The sequence below is a fragment of the Ylistrum balloti genome, unplaced genomic scaffold, assembly GCF_031769215.1.
Source record: "Ylistrum balloti isolate Yb309-2 unplaced genomic scaffold, AGI_CSIRO_Ybal_v1 Utg369802, whole genome shotgun sequence".
Lineage (NCBI taxonomy): Eukaryota > Metazoa > Mollusca > Bivalvia > Pectinida > Pectinidae > Ylistrum > Ylistrum balloti.
In genome coordinates, this window is record NW_026781979.1 from 2,047,347 (window position 1) to 2,067,731 (window position 20,385).

A 20,385-nucleotide genomic window follows, 5' to 3' on the forward strand; every position below is an offset into this window, starting at 1 on the left:
CAATTGTACAGATGGATCTGAACTTATCATGCTCCCTGTGATTCTCAATCTTTCTAAGTTGTTAATCTTAGGAATCAATATCACGAGCTTTGATAGCATCTCCTGACCAGCTCAATCAGCCTCCAGCAAACCAGAGTGTGTGTACAAGTCAGTGTAGTTGGTGAGATGTAGTGATAGGGGATACTCCACAGGTATGCTAGCCCAGGCTATAAATATCTCATAGCCCCTTGGGACAGGAAGTAAGGTTAAATCAAATAATAAAAACACCCTATAACAGACTCTTGTAACAGGGTGTTAGGTCCAATTGCTTTTTGTATGATAATTATTACCCCTGAACCAAGGCCAAGACAAGGCCAGAAAGCAGGACACTCTCACAGAAAGGCAGGAAGTCAGAGCAACCATTTGGCCTATGACCCTCCCCATTAATGTCCCATTTACTAATTGTTTCTCCCCCTAGCACTACCTATGACGGCCTATATTATTGTTTCTATCGCATGTCTAAGTTACAAATGTCTGTGGAACCATTACCTACAGCACCTTTATTGTGATTAAATGGAACCATAGTCATTTAAGTGATAAAAAATTGTCACAAAAATCCAATAACACATGTTTTCCCTTAATAGAAGTAATCAGCATGTGTATAGACTGAAAGTGTTTGCAAGTCATGATATGGATGTTTGAAATGTCTATAAGGTAGTCACAGATTGCTGTCCTGGTTTTAGCCAGTCTGGACTGCAAATCCAAATGTAAAATGTTTGTCAGTCCTAATGTTTGGTTTCTCTAACCAATGTCTTCAATGAACTAGCACCTGCAAACAGCTCCAAACCTTTTACAAATCCTGTCCTATGTAAATGAGCTTGCAAGCACTTAACAAACTTGATACAATGTCTGTCCAGCGAAATTATCATACGAGTCTGTCCACTTTTACAAACCTTTTTTTTCTATGACAGACATCTGAATAAACATAACAATATTACTGTTTGGGAGGCATTCGTGACAGAGTGGCACATATCCTTCCTGCAATCAAACTACATGACCATAAAACAATAAATCAATGTAAATTTGTTGTTATCATCAGAAACAACATCCATAACATCCCCTCACATGTATTGATTACACAATTGGTGTGATTGTTGGCCATGATAAAGTCAGTTTATACTGATCCTTCTCAGATATACCAGTCATACATCATAGCAAAGTACACATCTCCTTCACACCAGGTTCCGCCTGGTAATAGATTCCCATGTCAGGATCTAGCATCATAACTCAAATCTTATAAAATCGAAGGTACCATGTGCTTGAAATTTCGCCTGACCCTAAAACATTACAGTAATTACTATTAGAAATCATATATGACCTAGTAAAATTTCAGAGTGACCTACCTGAACTCTTCTATGACATACCGAAAATTGGGCATGACTTAATAACAGAGATCTAACATACCAAAGATTAATGACGACATAGGTACCAGGATATATACCAAACAGAACTAACAGAATCTACCAGAAATATAACAAGATTTAAAACCAACCAGAAAATGGTTTTGCAAAAGTTTTCAGATATGACCTTTGACCTTTTAAACCTACATGATCTTCTAGAAATCTACAATGCATCATAACGTTTGAGTCCTCTATGATAGATCAAGTTCTGTACTGAAGATAAAGCATGATACAGCAGATGTAAACACTGTACAGGAGATATAAGCAGTATACTACAGATATAAGAATGGTAATATAGATATGAGAACAACACTAAAGATATTAGCACTATACAGTATATAGAAGAACTATACAGTAGATATCAGAACTATACAGTAGATATAAGAACTATACAGTAGATATAAGCATTATACAGTAGATATAAGAACTATACAGTAGATATAAGAACTATAGAGTAGACATAAGTATTATACAGTAGATATAGCACTATAGAGTAGATATAAGAACTATAGAGTAGATATAAGAGCTATACAGTAGATATAAGCACTATCGAGTAGATATAAGCATTATACAGTAGATATAGCACTATAGAGTATATATAAGTATATACAGTAGATATAAGAACTATACAGTAGACATAAGCATTATACATATAAGAACTATAGAGTAGATATAAGCACTATAGAGCAGACATAAGTATTATACAGTAGATATAGCACTATAGAGTATATATAAGTATATACAGTAGATATAAGAACTATACAGTAGATATAAGCACTATAGAGCAGATGTAAGTATTATACAGTAGATATAGCACTATAGAGTATATATAAGTATATACAGTATATACAGTAGATATAAGCACTATAGAGCAGATATAAGTATTATACAGTAGATATAGCACTATAGAGTATATATAAGTATATACAGTAGATATAAGAACTATACAGTAGATATATAAGACATAAGCATTATACAGTAGATATAGCACTATAAAGTAGATATAAGTATTATACAGTAGATATAGCACTATAGCGTATATATAAGTATATACAGTAGATATAAGAACTATACAGTAGATATAGCATAAAGAGTATATATAAGTATATACAGTAGATATAAGAACTATACAGTAGATATAAGCACTATAGAGCAGATATAAGTATTATACAGTAGATATAGCACTATAGAGTATATATAAGTATATACAGTAGATATAAGAACTATACAGTAGATATAAGCACTATAGAGCAGATATAAGTATTATACAGTAGATATAGCACTATAGAGTATATATAAGTATATACAGTAGATATACTATACAATATAAGAATATAGTAGACATAAGCATTATACAGTAGATATAGCACTATAAAGTAGATATAAGTATTATACAGTAGATATAGCACTATAAAGTAGATATAAGTATTATACAGTTGATATAGCACTATACAGTAGATATAGCACTATAAAGTAGATATATATATAGTAGTACTATACAGTAGATATAGCACTATAAAGTAGATATAAGTATTATACAGTAGATATAGTACTATAGAGTATATATAAGAACTATAAAGTAGATATAAGTATTATACAGTAGATATAGCACTATACAGTAGATATAGCACTATAAAGTAGATATAAGAACTATACAGTAGATATAGCACTATAAAGTAGATATAAGAACTATACAGTAGATATAGCACTATAGAGTAGATATAAGAATATAGAGTAGATATAAGCACTATAGAGCAGATATAAGTATTATACAATAGATATAGCACTATAGAGTATATATAAGTATATACAGTAGATATAAGAACTATACAGTTGATATAAGCATATAGAGCAGATATAAGTATTATACAGTAGATATAGCACTATAGAGTATATATAAGTATATACAGTAGATATAAGAACTATACAGTAGATATAGCACTATAAAGTAGATATAAGAACTATACAGTAGATATAGCACTATAGAGTAGATATAAGAACTATAGAGTAGATATAAGCACTATAGAGCAGATATAAGTATTATACAGTAGATATAGCACTATAGAGTATATATAAGTATATACAGTAGATATAAGAACTATACAGTTGATATAAGCACTATAGAGCAGATATAAGTATTATACAGTAGATATAGCACTATAGAGTATATATAAGTATATACAGTAGATATAAGAACTATACAGTAGATATAAGCACTATAGAGCAGATATAAGTATTATACAGTAGATATAGCACTATAGAGTATATATAAGTATATACAGTAGATATAAGAACTATACAGTAGATATAAGAACTATACAGTAGACATAAGCATTATACAGTAGATATAGCACTATAAAGTAGATATAAGAACTATACAGTAGATATAGCACTATAGAGTAGATATAAGAACTATACAGTAGATATAGCACTATACAGTAGATATAAGAACTATAGAGTAGATATAAGAACTATACAGTAGATATAAGCACTATGGAGTAGATATAAGTATTATACAGTAGATATAGCACTATAGAGTATATATAAGTATACACAGTAGATATAAGAACTATACAGTAGACATAAGCATTATACAGTAGATATAGCACTATACAGTAGATATAAGAACTATACAGTAGATATAAGAAGTATACAGTAGATATAAGCACTATACAGTAGATATAAGCACTATACAGGATATATAAGCATTATACAGTAGATATAAGCACTATACAGGATATATAAGCACTATACATTAGATATAAGAACTACACAGTAGACATAAGAACTATACAGTAGACGTAAGAACTATACAGTAGACGTAAGAACTATACAGTAGATATAAGAACTATACAGTAGACAGTAGATATAAGATCTATAATGTAGATATAAGCACTTTACAGTAGATATGTATATATATGTTTGGAGACTGGCTTAATAAGTTATAAGAACTTGTGCCCAAGCCTTTTTCTCTCTTATCAAGGCAAATAAAAAACATTAAAATCAACTTGGACAGAGATGTGGATGCCAACTCTAGAAGCTAAACATGTGCTTATCATCTAAACAGCTTGCTGTCAATAACTCTTACCTAACTGATCTGTTAATTCATTGCTCAGTAATAAGCCCATCCCTAACATTAAGTTAGAGAAGTAATGTGATGACCTCCTGTACTTATGGCAGAATATATAAGGTAAAATATCATTAACTATTTACTCATTTTGAACCTCCCAACTGAAAAGCAATACCAGAGGACAATGATGAATGAATTCATAATGGTCTGACCTCACCAAGGACAAGGGTCACGAAAATTAGCAGGACAGACAAATAATTGGATCTGATCTCTGGTATATTGATGAATAATTCATGGAGATTTGTCTACAGGGAATTACACATCCACAACATCTCACTTTATTTGTATCTTTTGCATCGTTTATCTTGTTTGTGTATAGACAAAAATGTCAAGTAGAATAAATTAAAATTAAGTAGAATAAGGTGATATAATATTTCAGAAGAACACATACTCAGTAGAACTGATACAAAGATACTGTCTTTGGCACATTTTAAAAGATTACAAAGTGATGCACATGAACCTCCTTTTGAATATCCTTTTCTCTAAAATTATTACGAACACTGCACAGCAATCTCCCTGCATTAGTAACCAACCTTTGTTCCCAAAGAGAACCTTTCCAGGAAAAGCTTTCAACTTTATGGTTGCCATTAACATCTTATCAATCAAGACTCTATGGTAACAAAATAATGTTACCTTCTGAAAGCATATGATTACCAGTGAGATCCTATCAATTATTCCCAAGCAACAAAACATTGTTACCAACTTCATTTTTATGTAACACTTCTACAAGAAATACACAAGCAACCATTTTCTGTCAGTCAAGTCTTCAATTTGGTATATGCCATCATTTCATATTATCCTATTGTTTGAATAAATCTGAATGTGTACAGTGACAGGTTTGCCTCTGGGTGTAATTGGTTACTAGAAAGGCCAGTATGGGGACAGTCTCTAAGAGGACCGCTAGCTAATATCTGAAGAGAAATATATTGGTTTTCAATATAGAAGTGTGATGAATTAATAACACAAGATCCATGACTTAGTAAACTATCTCCAGGAACATTCACATTTTTTCAGATGTATATTTCATAAATCAGCGATGCCATCCCTGATTTGGTTAGCTGGTAGACAGAAAGTATTAATCCTGAGACTAGCCATGTCCCGTGTGTGTCAATATTTAACACCACAACAGGAAAGTGTCTTCCATATTCAGAAGCTGGCTTTATTGGCAATGTATTTTTTCCCAATATTACCACAAGGTATTCAGACATATGACAAAAGTTTATGATTTGAATGAAGGAATGGCATATTTTTTATCGATACTATATTTTCATAAAAATGATTTTCCTGGGGATCCTGGTAAAACTAAAAAATTCATCTGTTATGTTAGAGTATGGAATCCAGCTATAGAAGTCTGTCTGATACACGAGGACCTTAGTCTGACCCTTGCATTCTCCTGAGATCAGTTTTATGTGGTGCTGTGCAAGACTTCCTGTGTAGAAGATAGATGTGATAAATCTCTACACAGTTTGATGAACCAACTAACCCTACACCTGGTTTTAATCTACTTACATAAAAATACAATCTTTTTATATTGACATCTAATCTTCTTTATTTACACATTTTTATCTTTTTATCACATAATACATATAAACATGTTTATTAATTTGGATAAATACATAAAGACTTTACAACAAATAGGGAGATTTTAGAGTTCAGAAATTAAATTACATTAATAAATCTTAACATGATTTTTGAACATGATCAGCTAAAAATAAACCTATAACTTCTCTCTCTACTTCACGGACATGATACACAAATAAACATTTCTAAATAGTCATTCCTCAATAAACATGTACAGATTGTTGTGTGGAGGTGAATGTTTCCACTTCAGTTATGCTAATAGTCTAGACTGTCACTTTGTTGTCTGTAAGTTTTTTTTATCTAAATGTCCAGTCTGACTGAACATCCTCCTTGTATATTATAATACACTACTCTGTAGTACCTCAAGGTACTAACCTAAATCCACTCCAGGACTCTTACTTGACCTTCAACAATAGCTATATATACATACACACATACATATAAAGTCATATCTAATTTTATCACCAGTAAATGTTTTTCTTCCATTAATCACACTTGACAATACCATATCATCCAAATAGATAATGCTGGTACCTGTACATGTTGTTGTGAACAAATTGTTTCTTTCAATATACACTGCCTGCCAAGCATTTGTAGATCATCTCAAAAATTATTCTACTGTAAACAAACATGTGTCAGTGAATATGTTTACAAGTTTGAATTCAAACCATTGGTGCATGTAAATGATAATCTATATCTGACATCTTGGTATGTCTGCACTGCTTAGTTTACCTTTTTTCTTGCATGCACTGATAAGTAAAACACTGTAACACATATATGTTGTAGAAATAATCTTAGAGAAAATGGCCTAGGTTACCCAGAAGTAAGTAGTGTTACTTACTTGGTGTTTTTATTGGTTTTTTTTGCAGTCTTATGTAGCCCACATCACTAAAACAGGCCACTATTCTTCTGAACAGCCACGTAAATTCTTTATCTGAAAATAGCAAAGGTAGAAAAAATCTAAAACACCTAAACAGACTTACAAATTCTTGACCTGAAAACATAAAAAACGTTAAAAAAACCCCACAAAAAACAACTAAATCATGCTTGGTAGCAATTAAAGTTCATGTGGCTATGTAAGCACAGACTTATACCAAGTGATTAAGGTAAAGTAAAAGATGGACCTGATCACTGTGTACAGGCAATCTACACACCTATCTATATATAAGCACAAGAACTTCTCTACTGCTGGGGATTCCCATCCATAGAACTTTTATTTTAATATTAAGAAACATTTTGATAATTTTAAGTCTATAAAGCATGACAACTCTGACCTCTGATGCATGTTTCACCAGTACAACTTTAATGCCTGCTACAGATAGAGGTCTGGAAGACATCACATGGTGCTTTGATATACATATTACATAAACATTAGAAATTGTAGTTTTAGGCATGCCTTGTGATTAGTAAAATGTCAAGATAGAATGATACACAACTGCTGTTACTAATCACATGACAATGAATGATTGTAACAGTCGATGCTATATATAAACATGTATACAATATTTACATGCTTCTATATGGATTTGTAATTCTAGAATTTATATCAATATTAAAGTGCAACAAAATCTGTTTTTATATCCATACTGTAATGAATTAATATGATGTAGGATATACTTTGAATTCTGATTCCTGTATAATACTGACATACAGATATAATCATGGTTGTTATCTGTAGATATTGACATACCTAAAATCACACCAACATTACACAATACCATTACAAGCATTATGTATCACAGGTATCACTACATGACAAAACATGCAGGTGATATAAATAGGATCATATCACAAAACCAAAATTTGAAATAGGTACAAGGTCTATTGAAGCTACAGCTCAATTTGACAGGTGCCATTATAACTCCTGAGACAAAACTTGACTGTTAAATTGGGTAAGGGCTCCAATATAAAAATCACCAAAATTGTCAGTAATTAAATTGTGTAAGGACTTTATTTAAGCTACAGCTAAATTGGGTAACAACTCCTAGCTGTTGAATATGGTAAGGGCACCATTACAGCTACAGCTGTGACCACACTAATGACAGTTAAATTTGGTAAAGACTCCATTAAAACAAACAAATGTAGCCAAACCTATTAAATTACACAAGGACTACAATTAAAACTGAAACTGTGACCAAACCTGGCGGTTAAATTACATAAAGACTCAATTAAAACTGAAACTGTGACCAAACCTGGTGGTTAAATTACATAAAGACACAATTAAAACTGAAACTGTGACCAAACCTGGCGGTTAAATTACATAAAGACTCAATTAAAACTGAAACTGTGACCAAACCTGGCGGTTAAATTACATAAAGACACAATTAAAACTGAAACCGTGACCAAACCTGGCGGTTAAATTACATAAAGACTCAATTAAAACTGAAACTGTGACCAAACCTGGCGGTTAAATTACATAAAGACTCAATTAAAACTGAAACTGTGACCAAACCTGGCGGTTAAATTACATAAAGACACAATCAAAACTGAAACTGTGACCAAACCTGGTGGTTAAATTACACAAAGACTCAATTAAAACTGAAACTGTGACCAAACCTGATAGTTAAATTACACAAGGACTCCATTAAAACTGAAACTGTGACCAAACTTGGCAGTTAAATTGTGGTAAGGATTCCATTACATTAAAGCTACTACTGTGGCCAAACCTGGCAGTTATGTAAGAACTCCATTAACTCTTAAACTGTAGCCAAAACTGGCAGTTATATTGGGTAGATGGTATAACTATAGTGATGATACTTGGCAGTTAAGATATGTTAGGATAGCATATAACAGGGATTACAGACATGACAGATCGAAAAGGTGTTAATAGTAAGAAATAAATGTGTCCTGGGATCATAGAATGTCTCTTCCATTGATTTTCTGATTAAGAAGATAAAAAGCCTTTTAAAGTTTGACTAGACAGCATAGAGATGTACCACACATACATATTATACCTACTGTAGGTCAGTGTAGCTGGTCAGTGACAGGGCCATATTACAAATACTACAATTAGCTCAGTAATTACCTGTATACTGATGTAGATAGTGTAGTGGTCAGACTGACCAGATAATTAGTACAGAATGACCTAAACATATGTTACTGAGAAAAGATTGTTTACAGCTGGAGATTGGTTACAATGCCTTCTAGGTGAGCTAACATTGGCCCCAATCAAATCTACACAACACTGAGGCAATAAAGTAGTCACTGGAGGCCATAAACCACTTGATAACAAGATGCTAAGAGATTGAAAATGTCCCTGAAATATTGCACAACAAAATCACAAAACGAAGATCAATGAACCATAACAATGTAAAGTTACTCTCTGTCTCAGCATAATTGCTTTGTATTCATGGTATTAAATGTCAGATGATAGATTACAAACACAGGTTATACAGACAATAATATTCTTATGTTCTAAGATCTTAGATCTGATTTTCTAGAAATAATTATATAAGAAATTGATTTGTCCTTCACATCTCAACCAGATTGCTGCAAACAAACATCTCATCAATACTGTATGTGGGAATGTAGTTTCAAGTCCCTAGCAAGGATATGTCTGTCTGTAAGGTGTAATGTAAGTAGAACATCTGATGATGGACATATCCTTTCTTCTTTCAGACATAGACAAAACATCTTACCCTCACCAAGTAAGGTGAGTTATTTTGAGGTTCTAACAAGTTTTGACCACTGAGACCTTAAATATGGGTCAGGGTCAGACGGACGGATGGATGGATGGATGGAAGAAGCAGTGACTATATGCTCTCCCCTCAGGGAACATGAAAAGTCGAAGCTGGACAGACAGGTGTGCCAAAAATTAAAATCATCCAACCTACACCAACATGTGAACACAACATCTTACCCTCACCAAGGTGTGGACACAACATCTTACCCTCACCAAGGTCTGGACACATCATTTTATCCTCACCAAGGTGTGGACACAATAACTTACCCACACCAAGGCTTAAATTGAAAAGGAAATCTTATACCCGTACAAAACTGTGAACACAATATCTTTCCCTTACCAAGGTGTAGACACAACATCTTATCTTAATCAAGGATTTATGTCCACAATATGTCTTGATTGACTATAATAATTATGGAGCTTGGCATTATGTTATGGTATTTAATTTAGCTATATTATGAACTTTAAAACCATGAGGGAGAGATATAGTGAACCATAGTATACATATGGGTTACAGAGATATAATGATACGAGAGTAATTGGTTATATATGAGTTATCACGCTTGTAACAATACATCATAATACTATTGTAGATTATTTATAGAATAGGGTGCCACTTTTTATGTACTTTTGGGTATAAAAGTTTAAGATTATCACGCTGATGAAGACATAAAGATATACTCCGATGCTTTTGTGACTGATATTCTTTGCTTGATTATCCTAATCAAGGTGGGTACACATTTTACCCTTGACTGAGGTAGGAACATAACACAACATCTTACTATCAATATGTTGTAGACACCAGGTCTTACCCTCAACAACATGTAAAACATCATGTCCCCTTTAAAGTGTGGATAAAACATCTTGCCCTCATCTAGATGTAGACTGTACACAACATTTACCCAGCTAACCAAGCTTTGACCAAAACTTTCTCTTTCCTTCACCAAGCTAAGGATAAAACATCATATCATCACCAAGATGTGGACATGACATCTTAACCTCATCAAGGTATGAACATAACATCTTGCCCTCAACAAGGTGTGGATGCAACAACTTACCATACAAAACATTTTTCAAGATGTCAACATCTTCCTTATGAAAAAAAAAAACATCCTGATGTCTCAATATTTAGCCAAGACATATAAAATACTTCCCATGGATCCTCCAGATTGAATGTGTTCTATACAGAACTACCTAAAGTACTGAAATTCTTTATTGTATATAATACCGACAGTCCAATACCCTCTTTCTCTGTGGAGGCTAGGGTATTCTCAATATCATGTCTACCTTCACTTAAACACACATCTAGCAGGACTGGTAATGATGAACCATGTGTGCAATTTTATTTTGTACTCAGCTGTGTGAAATTGTATCATTTTATGTAAAATATACAATGTACAGATGTTCTCCTATTTCAATGTCACCTCTATTTAGTGTTGCCATGGTGAACTACGGTATCTGCATTTTTAACGTACCTATAGTTACATCTACTATAAAAGGAGTGATATCTAATCACATTAATTTTTATAATTTTTCACCAAAAATGTCACAATTAAAAAATAATTAAATCAGGGAAATAAAATGTTATTTATTTCTAGAAATTTAACATCTTCAAAATATGTTGTAAATTTGGTATGGTAAATTGAAATTTTTCTCTTTTCGTTATTATCTGTTAAGATATTGGATATCTTCCCTAATCATTCTCCAACTAGACTATGATATCATTGTTACCAGACAAGCACATTTTGTTTGTAGTATAGATATCATACACAGGTATTCAGGACATATTAAGCAGGAAATTAATAACTTTCAGAACATTTGATAGGTAAACAATCACAAAGGAACAGTTTTGTGCTGACCAATGCATTTAAGTATTTGTGTATGTGGTTCCTGCTTGTGACGCCTGTATAATGGTGAAGGGTTCATATAAATCTCCTTAAATATGATTCTGCATATGAAAGGTAGATCACCTGACTTCTCAGCCTCAGCTGAAGAGCCATAATGTACATGGTTTCATCTGTACCTCAGGAGTGGTTATATTTCTCAGAAATATGATATCAGAGGCCATCCTGTGAGGCTTTGAATGTATCCATGGGGAAGACATGTACCAGTAGATAACGCTGTGGATGGAAATGGACAAGCCTCATGCATGACCTTCAGTGAAGTATCCACCAGCTACTGCAAGGAGACCCTATCTCTAAATGACCCTAAGGCTGACTACAGGTGATAAATCCAACAAACAAACAAGGAAATAATGGAACACCAACTAGAAAGCTGATAATGGTGTGTTTCCCTTCTCCTGAAACAACTTTGATCAACAGTGAAAGACGTCCACCACAGATGACCAATCATTGAAACCATTCCACCACAAAACTGTCTTGGTTTGACAATGCTATGATTATTTCCTTCACATTCATTTATTATTACAATCACCTGATCTTCTTCAAGGAAATTAATCCCCTCAAAATTCACAACTTGTACAATGAGTAAAAGTCAGCAAATCTCAGCCCTAACAAAGCTCTCCATACCATGAAACATCATTACAGTGTAGTCTTGATTGTATCTTAACACAGTAACCTTGGTTATCTGAACTGACACGATCACTTCAAATACATAAAATCTTTTTAAAAGTTTAAATCCTTTTAAAATACCCAATAGTACGAAAAGGTAGTTATACTTAAATATTCAGAGAGACTGAAAAGTTTATATTACCAAATTATTGTATAGCAGAACAGGGGGAACAGCACATCAACATTATTATACCCAAATGAACAAAAGAACACAGTCTGGAAAGGCTTGTATCATCCAGATATCCAAAGGTCTTCTGAACAGATGAATGTACAAAAGTGTTAAATTATAGTAGGCTAAATTGTGTCTGTACACATCTCCATTATTGTCCCTATAACTACTGACATTGAAGAGACAAAATTAGAGAAGTCAATGTTTTGCCATGTCCTATCCTGCTAGGAAATTACTTTAAATTGCTATTTCACAATTGTTTTGAAACAATCAAGTTTTCTTTAACTGACATGTGACTTAACATTACTTATCCAATAAAACATCTATGTGCTTCTATCTTAGGTGATGCAAGCCAATCCCAGGAGTTTGAAACTAAACTATTTGTTCAATGTTTGACAAATAGGTTTCTTGAAGAGTTTTGGCACAATTTGTCTTTTGTAATTATAATTTGTCATCTGATTAGTTGAAAGGCAGGAGTTTGTGCAACAAGCAAATTTGTCTAATGTTTATTAAGTACATGTAATTTTTATATATAAATCAGTATGACCAACTAGCTTGTTTATCATGTGGAGTTGTTTTGTGTTCACTTAGTTAACAGTTTTAATTACCATTCTATGCTTTTGAAGTTAGTGTATTCATCATGTTTAGCCAGTTAACAGGTTTGTTCGGAGATTTGTGAGTAAGTGAATTTATCTTGTGTTTAATAATTTTGTTCATGGATTGTCTTGTGTTTATCCAGTTATTGGGTAAGTTCTGCAAGAAGCGAATTAGTGAATTTTTCCTTTGTTAAGCTATTGTAAATCATAATATGGGATTTATTTTGGCATTGAAATGTGAGTCAATCCAGAATTCAAAACCCTTGCAATCGTTTGTACCAAAATACCTCTGGAGGGGTTTGCCTTGTTGTTCAGGCATTTAGCAGGTGACAATTCAGCAAGTTAGCATATTTTCCCAATGTTTACGTTTGTTAAAGTTAGTGTTCAACAAAACATTATTGGGTTTATCCTTACTTTAATCAGGTAGTGGTATTGTCTTCAATTAGCCATTATTGGGGATTATCCTGTGTTTAGCCATTCACAGATTTGTCCTGTGTTTTGCCAATAAGCAGTTTGGTTCTCTGTAAACCCAGTTAGATGAGTTGCTCTCTGTTTCTGCTATCTAGTGTTTAGCCATCTAGAAGATTTGTCTTGAGTTTAGCCATTAGGTTTATCCTATATTTAGGCCATATGCGAGTTTGTCCTATGTTTAGCCATTAGCAAATTTGTCCTGTGTTTTGCCTGTTAGCATATAGGTTCTCTGTACAGTAAGGTATCAGATTTGTCCTGTGTTTTGCCTGTTAGCAGACAGGTTCCCTGTATTTTAAGGTATCAGATTTGTCCTGTGTTTTGCCTGTTAGCAGATAGGTTCTCTGTATATTAAGGTATCAGATTTGTCCCGTGTTTTGCCTGTTAGCAGACAGGTTCCCTGTATATTAAGGTATCAGATTTGTCCTGTGTTTTGCCTGTTAGCAGACAGGTTCCCTGTATATTAAGGTATCAGATTTGTCCTGTGTTTTGCCTGTTAGCAGACAGGTTCCCTGTATTTTAAGGTATCAGATTTGTCCTGTGTTTTGCCTGTTAGCAGATAGGTTCTCTGTATATTAAGGTATCAGATTTGTCCCGTGTTTTGCCTGTTAGCAGACAGGTTCCCTGTATATTAAGGTATCAGATTTGTCCCGTGTTTTGCCTGTTAGCAGATAGGTTCTCTGTATATTAAGGTATCAGATTTGTCCCGTGTTTTGCCTGTTAGCAGACAGGTTCCCTGTATTTTAAGGTATCAGATTTGTCCTGTGTTTTGCCTGTTAGCAGACACGCTCTCTGTACAGTAAGGTATCAGATTTGTCCTGTGTTTTGCCTGTTAGCAGATAGGTTCTCTGTATATTAAGGTATCAGATTTGTCCCGTGTTTTGCTTGTTAGCAGATAGGTTCTCTGTATATTAAGGTATCAGATTTGTCCCGTGTTTTTCCTGTTAGCAGACAGGTTCCCTGTATATTAAGGTATCAGATTTGTCCTGTGTTTTGCCTGTTAGCAGACAGATTCCCTGTATTTTAAGGTATCAGATTTGTCCTGTGTTTTGCCTGTTAGCAGACAGGTTCCCTGTATTTTAAGGTATCAGATTTGTCCTGTGTTTTGCCTGTTAGCAGACAGGTTCCCTGTATTTCAAGGTATCAGATTTGTCCTGTGTTTTGCCTGTTAGCAGACACGCTCTCTGTATAGTAAGGTTTCAGATTTGTTCTGTGTTTTGCCTGTTAGCAGATAGGTTCTCTGTATATTAAGGTATCAATCAGATTTGTCCCGTGTTTTGCTTGTTAGCAGATAGGTTCTCTGTATTGTAAGGTATCAGATTTGTCCTGTGTTTTGCCTGTTAGAAGATAGGTTCTCTGTATAGTAAGATATCAGATTTGCCTTGTTCAGTCATTACCTTTGAATGAACATCCAATAATCTAAAGCGCCTTGCCACTAGGATTAAGCAGATATAGACCCAGACAATATTTCTGTCAGTGTATTTAGCTGTGAAACATGATTGCCTTTATAAAGAAAGAAAAGTAATTTCTATTTGTTCGCTACCAAGGGGTGTATATGCCTTTGTAGGATTTCATCAAAAACTAACTTCGTTTGGCTAATCATGCACAAATGGAAATGACAAAAAAGGATGTCTTATACAAATAGTTCCATGAAGTGGTAATGCTTAACCCAATCATGGGGGTGTCTCAATTTCAGAATCTCATTAATACTAGGATGTAATTCTAACTTTTTCAATCAGTATGCAAAGGACAGGTGTTGACTGCATTCAGACATCGGTAGGCCTAAAGTTCTAATTCCATCACTGAATCAACATCTAAAAAATGAAGAGTGAATGAAATGAAAGTAACCCCTCTCCCCCTAGTAAATAAATTTGATCTTCTCACATTTACATAAAGAAGAATTAAACAACCATTATGATTTCATATACAACATTTGATGAAACAAATCCAGATGGCTAATACCCTAACAACCTAGGATTGAAAGTTAACTGCTGTATGGTACATATCAGTTTCATTAATTAAATGGCTTTATTTTATATAACTCCAAATTTTGAGCTGAATTGTGATTTTCACTTAAGTCTTAAATTCATCATTATCTTGTTAATCAGATGAGAATCACACCAATGTGTAACCAAATAGGGTTTAGCGTAACACAGCTGGATTTTCATATGGGATTGGTTGAAATAAGTTAGCTTAAACAATAATTTGTTTAATGTTCAATAGTATATCAATATAACACATATAGGTAGTTCACATGGGTGTTGATAATTACTTTCATATATACACTTAGGCTGGTGTAGTCTGGGACTGAGAATCTTATCAGTGGATGTACAGCTTCGGCCAGTTAATTAATTTGAGACTATCCCCACTTCCTTGAAAATCAAACTTATGCAATTTTCCGTTGGGACAGTGGTCACCTAGTAGTAGAGTAATTATAAGGGTCTATTTCAAGTAACAAATTAGCAGAGGGAATCTCAACCTTGCACCTCCAGTACAAGTGCTATACTTCAATAATCATATCATCTAGCAATAAGTGAAGTCCATATCAGGGGATGGCCAGACAAGCTTGGTCCAGAGTAAGATAAAATGGGGTGATCTTTAGGTTAGAGGGACGGCCTTGGGAGAGCCCTATAGAGAGAGCAGAAGGAGAGCAGTCAGAGCCCTATGGATAAAGCCCTATAGCTAGCCCTATGGACAGACGGGGAGATAGCTCAGACCCCTATGGACAGTTCTGATAAGAGACATAATGTGAAGTACTAATATGAGTATATGAACTATGTATGTTGATGAGATGTTGCTTTTGTACATGTAACATTATCATTATTCAACATGTAATAAACATGGCTATTACCAACAAGTATGTGTGTTTATGCCTATTGTGTTACAAATGATACTATCAGAGAAAGTGTAATATAACAATGATACGATCAGAGATAGTGTAATATAACAATGATACTATCAGAGATAGTGTAATATAACAATGATACTATCAGAGAAAATGTAATATACCAATGAAACGATCAGAGATAGTGTAATATAACAATGATACTATTAGAGATAGTGTAATATAACAATGATACGATCAGAGATAGTGTAATATAACAATGATACGATCAAAGAGAGTGTGATATAACAATGATACTATTAGAGATAGTGTAATATAACAATGATACTATCAGAGATAGTGTAATATAACAATGATACGATCAGAGATAGTGTAATATAACAATGATACTATCAGAGACAGTGTAATATAACAATGAGATAGTGTAATATAACAATGATACGATCAAAGAGAGTGTGATATAACAATGATACTATTACATATAGTGTAATATAACAATGATACTATCAGAGATAGTGTAAATATACCAATGATACAATCAGAGATAGTGTACGATCAAAGAGATATAACAGATAGTGTAATAGAACAATGATACTATCAGAGACAGTGTAATAATATATCAGAGATAGTGTAATATAACAATATACGACAGAAATAGTGTAATATAACAATGATACTACAGAGATAGTGTAATATAACAGGAGATAGTGTAATATAACAATGATACTATTAGAGATAGTGTAATATAACAATGATACGATCAGAGATAGTGTAATATAACAATGATACTATCAGAGATAGTGTAATATAACAATGATACTATTAGAGATAGTGTAATATATAATGATACGATCAGAGATAGTGTAATAGAACAATGATACTATCAGAGACAGTGTAATATAACAATGATACGATCAGAGATAGTGTAATATAACAATGATACGATCAAAGAGAGTGTGATATAACAATGATACTATTAGAGATAGTGTAATAATATAACAAGTGTAATATAACAATTACAGAGATAGTGTAATATAGTGTGTAATATAACAATGATACGATCAGAGATAGTGTAGTATAACAATGATACGATCAGAGATAGTGTAATATAACAATGATACGATCAGAGATAGTGTAATATAACAATGATACTATTACAGATAGTGTAATATAACAATGATACGATCAGAGATAGTGTAATATAACAATGATACGATCAGAGATAGTGTAATATAACAATGATACGATCAGAGATAGTGTAATATACCAATGATACGATCAAAGAGAGTGTGAGATAGTGTAATATAACAATGAGTTAGTATACGATTCAGAGATAGTGTAATATAACAATGATACTATTACAGATAGTGTAATATAACAATATACGACAGAGATAGTGTAATATAACATTAATACTATCAGAGATAGTGTAATATACCAATGATACGATCAGAGATAGTGTAATATAACAATGATACTATCAGAGATAGTGTAATATAACAATGATACGATCAGAGATAGTGTAATATACCAATGATACTATTAGAGATAGTGTAATATAACAATGATACTATCAGAGATAGTGTAATATAACAATGATACTATTACAGATAGTGTAATCATGATTGTTTAAATGGTCAGTTAATGACAATGCTGAAAATTGACCATCACTTTCTATAACAATTTCATACCAAATGAACTAATGAAAAATGCTTTCAGTATCTAGTGAGGAAGAAACATGATAATTTTTAACGTGGCTGGTTAGTACAGTGGTAAAACACTTTCCTTTTATCTTGGTGACCTGAGTTTGATTCCCAATGGCTGTGAAAAGAGTAAGGGGTCACTTGCCCAACCAGGTGGGTTTTCCCCCAGTTACTCCGGTTTCCTACCATAGGAAGAACGTTTTCACACTTCCATCCAAGCCAACAGGCTGGAGAAAATTGTTTTGTTTCGCCATTGTTGTACACGAGTTTGATTTTTCTTTGAACAATTTTAGAAAGTATACATGTGATGTTACTAAAAACTCACAACTTTTTGTCTAAAAGGATGAACAATGATTTTATCTTTTCATTGTAAAATTATGTAAAGTAGAAAATGTGTGGTACTATTGAATATTCACAGTGCTTCAGTACACTACCACTTGGGAACAATATTACAGGCATTCATTACATAAATAAAGCACGGTCACACTAACACTGAAAGATATTTATACCAATCAGGGACAGACTTACCACTTAAGTGCTATTAAATAATATATGATTAATATTTCATGTTATCCAACAATTAATAAATATTCTCGTTAACTCCATACATTAACTGTGCACAGCAAATTCAAAATTTCTGCTCATGTTGACTGTGTTCTCCAAAGTCAATAGAAAGTAACTGTTGAATGAAAAATCTTTTTTTTAAGTTAAAACATGCCTGCTACACTGTCAAATTTCCACATATACTTATTCAGGCATGCTATTTTTGGTCAAATATGACCGGAATGTTTGTAGCATTATATATTTCCCAATCTTTGAACGTGATCAGTGTCAATTCTGAAGATTTGCTGGAATAAGTTTTGTAACAGACTTAAGGCTGTCATGTTATAGTTAAATCACAGCCATAACAAGACGACAGTAGGTTTTTGTAAATACGATCTGTCTGACCCATACACATGGTGGTTTACACATGTCAATGACCTTCACATTACAATAAACATACTGGCCATCTATACAGTAATTCTTGATCCACTATTTAAGAGTACTTATAAGACTAACCTATAATCTGTCTGCAGAACCGCGATCACAGGTGATTATACAGGTGAGTCAGGCCTAAACACAGCTGACCTACTTTTAGACTTGCTCACTATATAGTATATATGTTGTTACAAGTGCCAGTCCACTGTTATCATGGCACCACCAACAAGTAGTGTCTTCTTCAAATAATCCAAATTATATCATCACATTCAACTTGATCATTAGTTATGTTCACATCTTCATTATTGTATTTACCCAGGTAATCTTAGGTATAAATATTTGTGTCAGCCTGTCACCAATATAGGCCAAATGTTAGCTGTCCCACACCCTTCCACTATGATTGGTTAAGTACGACCTACAAAAGTTTTGTCAGGCAGCATTCTGACTTAAAAAAGATACTTCAAAATCATAAATTTGTCCTACAGACAGGTGACACCCCCACACAATACATGTACCTGCAAGAATGTGTGGAATTTTGCTCAATTATTATCAAGATAGAGTATGATCGGAAATGAATATTTATGAATGATAGTGATCTAATGTGAAATATTGTGGTAGTTTACCTGTAAACACCGAGTCACAACCATTGGCTATCCCATGTATGTGTGTGGGAAAAAGATAAGTGAGGAAAACCTACAGGTGTAAACTTTGATTACTTACCTGTTCACTGGGGTATGATACTTCCACTTGTAAGTCACAGAATTATAAGCACTACGTGTGCATAGCTGCTAACACCTCCAGCTCAGAACACAACACCTAGTGGAGACTGTGAAGAGTGAACAGAGAGCAGGACTGGCCTGTGTATAGGTCTTTCAGCTGCTGTGTCTATACTACAACTATCCAAGTCCTACCTATACTATGCCCAAGATCTATCACGGTTATCTCCCCTAATCTAGTTGACCCTCTAGTGGTAAGTGACCTGAGGAAATATATAATGTACAGAGCCTTATTCACATGACATCTATAAAAAAAATACAAACGAACCTTTCAACCCAAATTCTGATCAACTGCAATATCTGAGATAAAGGTATAATGTGTAATTCTTCTTAATTGCATATCACCTGAATGAGTACAAAAAAGAAAATTTACATCAAATTTTCTACAAACATAAGAGTTTTGTACCCTTAGTCAGGCTTTGTATCCTAAGAGACAGGATGTACATGG

General features: G+C 33.4%; 1 protein-coding gene across 1 annotated transcript in view; it reads right to left on the reverse strand.

Annotated features, from left to right (window-relative positions):
- LOC132544548 (pro-neuregulin-2, membrane-bound isoform-like) overlaps positions 1-19,981 on the reverse strand; it is a 55,235-nt gene extending 35,254 nt beyond the window's left edge. Inside the window, exons 1-2 of the mRNA XM_060208157.1 lie at positions 19,882-19,981; positions 6,992-7,084 (exon numbers count right to left, since the gene is read on the reverse strand). The gene's annotated coding sequence lies outside the window, so the exon portion shown is untranslated. The remainder of the gene's footprint in view (positions 1-6,991; positions 7,085-19,881) is intronic.
- Positions 19,982-20,385: the final 404 nt, after the last annotated feature.